Here is a 3832-nt window from a genome sequence, read left to right on the forward strand (position 1 = left end):
GCAACACTGATACAGTTATCTTCAAACACAATGTAGATGTACTATTTCCTTTGCATTTCTATTTGATCATTTTTTGACCTGAAAAACAGTTTATGTATGTGTGCCTTAAAGAAATCTTGAAGAAATAATTCAAATATTACATTATTTTTAATGTATAATTTTAACAAACATGTATGTTGTTACTATGTTTCTATGTATGTTATGATGTTGTTATTAATAATGACTGTATTAAGTTTAAACTATGATTTTTTCCTTTAATTTAGATATCATATATATGCTTTATATTTATATAAAATATTTTTTCCGAAGAAGTGAAGCATGACCACTTGCTTGCTCCAATTTGAGTTCCTCAACTGCTTCTTATATTCAAAGATAAAACAAATTGTTTCTTAATAAGTGCACAGATGTAATGTATGATAATATATTTATGTCCTATCTTTTAACATTTACCTTTCATTTGTATGGATTTTATTGACTTGAAATTTTTCTTATAATATCCTATTAGAAATTAAACAATATTAAAGGTAGTATATAATTTGTTTTTATAAAATATTTTATTCCCTCAGTCTAGAATACAAATTAGTCACATTTAAAACTGGTATTTAATAAATTTAAGTTTTTTAGGTATTTGTCATTTAATATTTAAATATTTCTTCCTACAACCACTATTTTTTGCATCTTCCTTGTATGGACTGTTTTGCCTTTAAGCTCAAATATGTAATTTTTAAAATAAGTTTTTTCAAATGGCTTAAACTAATTCTCATTTGACAGCAATTTGTGATGTTTTATTAAATAATATAATCAGAGAAGGATGATACAAAACGGTAAATCTGTTGAAACAATATATGTATTTATTTATTAATTGTAATTATATTTTTCTTGGAGTAGAAGATATGTGTAAATGCAGCCAAAAACAAAACAAAACAAAACACAAATCAAATAAATAATAAAGAAAATGACTGACAGGTGTGATCTTGTAAAAAAAATAATCAACATGGCAAAGAAATTCTAAAGATGAACTATAAACAAAATATAAACAAATTCTAAAGACAAATGATGAACTGGGGAAAAAAATTGCAGCGACAGATATTGTTAATTCTCTAAAACTATCTACAAGTCCATGTGTAAATCTAGTCTTTCATTAGGAACATGGGCAAGGCTGACAAAAAGACAAATCTATTAAAAATAAAAATATGAAAAAAGATAAAAATGTGTAATATATTTAGCTTTAAATCCCAGTTTAAAAAATATGACCTTTTGAATTATTGCACTTTTAAAAATTACTAACACTGACAAACCCGTATTTGGTAATATGGAAAAAATACATGTTTTGAAGTCCCCAAATTTGTAAAATTTGTAAAAATGTAATTTGTTCCAAAGTTTCTGAAGGGCAATTTAACATTGTGTATCATATAAAGCTTGGATATAATTTGTCTTAGCTATCTTTCAAATAGAAATTTATACTTGGGTGGGAGAGAGTGTGATGAAAAAAATGGGTGAAAAGGAATGGGAGAGACAGGCTTCCAGTTATGGAATGAATAGATCACTAGAATAAAAGGCTCAGCCTAGGAAGTATAGTCAATGATATTCTAATAGCTTTGAATGGTGACAGATGGTAACTATACTTGTGGTGAGCAAAGCATAACATATAGAGAAGCTTAATCACTATGTTGTATATCTATACCTAGCTAGAAGACATGTACAATTATCTCCCTAGTATTCATTCCTTTCTTTATTCATTCCTTTCTTTGTTAACACAATTCTTTTGAGTATGGCTGAAACACAAGGGGTGGAATATAAACTTCTGAGGAACAGTAAGATGATGGTAATAAAGTTATTTTCAAATTGAAAGACTTACATTATTATCTAATGAAAGGAAGTTGAGAATCTGGTGAGTTTATTTTGGAAAGTATCAAGTGGTAGGTGTGTCTATGCAATTTTTTAAACATAATCTGTGTTCTTTTTAGGAAGAAAATTTACATTATATATACCAAGTAAAATATACCCACAAACATCACACACAGATAGTCATATTAGTAATTTGTATGTACCTTGTCCATATATGTATGTAGGTTTTACAATGCAATACATTTTAACAAATTATGCTATGACTTATTTTTTTAAAATGGGTTTTATATCTCTGCACATGAGTTTTACTGCAAGTTTTTCAATATTCATTGATTAATGCATTAATGTTGAGTGTCTGCTATGTGGCAAACCTCAAGATAAGCACTGAGGATTAAAAAATGGACAGAGTCCTCTTTTCCGGCTGGAACCATGGAGGGTGCAGAAGAGAAGAAAAAGAAGATTCCTGCTGTGCCAGAAACCCTTAAGAAGAAGCGAAGGAATTTCGCAGAGTTGAAGATCAAGCGTCTGAGGAAGAAGTTTGCTCAGAAGATGCTTCGAAAGGCAAGAAGGAAGCTCATCTATGAAAAAGCTAAGCATTACCACAAGGAATATAGGCAGATGTACAGAACTGAGATTCGAATGGCAAGGATGGCAAGAAAAGCTGGCAACTCCTACGTACCTGCGGAACCCAAATTGGCATTTGTCATCAGGATCAGAGGTATCAATGGTGTGAGCCCAAAGGTTCGAAAGGTGTTGCAGCTTCTTCGCCTTCGCCAGATCTTCAATGGCACCTTTGTTAAGCTCAACAAGGCTTCAGTTAACATGCTAAGGATTGTGGAACCTTATATAGCATGGGGGTACCCAGACCTGAAGTCGGTGAATGAATTGATCTACAAGCGTGGTTATGGCAAAATCAACAAGAAGCGAATTGCCCTGACAGATAACACATTGATTGCCCGATCTCTTGGTAAATATGGCATCATCTGCATGGAGGATCTGATTCACGAGATCTATACAGTTGGAACACGTTTCAAAGAAGCAAACAACTTTTTATGGCCCTTCAAATTATCTTCTCCATGAGGGGGAATGAAGAAAAAGACCACCCATTTTGTAGAAGGTGGAGATGCTGGTAACAGGGAAGACCAGATCAATAGGCTTATTAGAAGGATGAACTAAGGTATCTGCCATGATTATTTTTGTAATCTGGCCAGTTAATAAATGACTACTCTCATGGAAATGTTCTGTTGTCTTGGTGACTTTTTGCTAGCCTGACTGCTGTCCCTTAACTATTAAAGCAAATCTTGGTGTGTGATAAAAGTCATCAGCCTTTGCGTGCAAAACTAGGGTCTAGTTTGTATCTTGGTGGAAAACATTCCTTGGGTTTATTAAAGACTCTTCTGTACAAAGAATATATCTTAATTTTTCACTTTTGAATTGTGCCACTGAGTTAGCCAAGATGGGTCTGTTCTAAGAAAACCTATTTCATAGGCCTTTGCATGATTTACAAATAAAAATACTGTTGCTGAAAAATAAGTGGACAGAAAATAAGATTTCTACCTCATAAAACTCATGATTTAATAGAAGAGACAGATATCTTGCTGGGTTTGTATTATATTAACTTAGTCCAGCTGGACTAGGTTTTTCAGGATTTACTTCCCTGAACAATTCCAAGTTAGAGTGGACCACAGAAACATTTTTCCTGACCTTTTCCATCTAATAGTAATGGGAATTTCCTTAACTTGATAAAGAATATGTCTGATATCCTATAATAAATACTATGATGAAATCTTGAAATTTTGAACCTTGAGATCTAGAATAAAACAAACATGTGCATTACCAATACTTTTCCACGACATATTTTAAGTTCTGGCCTGTGCAGTAAGAGGGGAAAAAGCATAATGCTTGGGAGGAATTAATACTATTATTATTTGCCATTAAAACCAAATGGGATGAGAAAATCCAAAATAATATATAAATATTAAAT

The 3832-nt window shown here is 31.8% G+C and overlaps 1 pseudogene; it reads left to right on the forward strand.

Moving 5' to 3' along the window:
- The first annotated feature begins 2262 nt into the window (after nt 1-2262).
- LOC112819963 (large ribosomal subunit protein uL30 pseudogene) lies at nt 2263-3257 on the forward strand (annotated as a pseudogene).
- The last annotated feature ends 575 nt before the right edge of the window (nt 3258-3832 follow it).

This window comes from Callorhinus ursinus, unplaced genomic scaffold (genome assembly GCF_003265705.2).
Source record: "Callorhinus ursinus isolate GAN/ISIS: 27379988/994484 unplaced genomic scaffold, GSC_fseal_2.0 scaffold3, whole genome shotgun sequence".
Classification (NCBI taxonomy): Eukaryota; Metazoa; Chordata; class Mammalia; order Carnivora; family Otariidae; genus Callorhinus; species Callorhinus ursinus.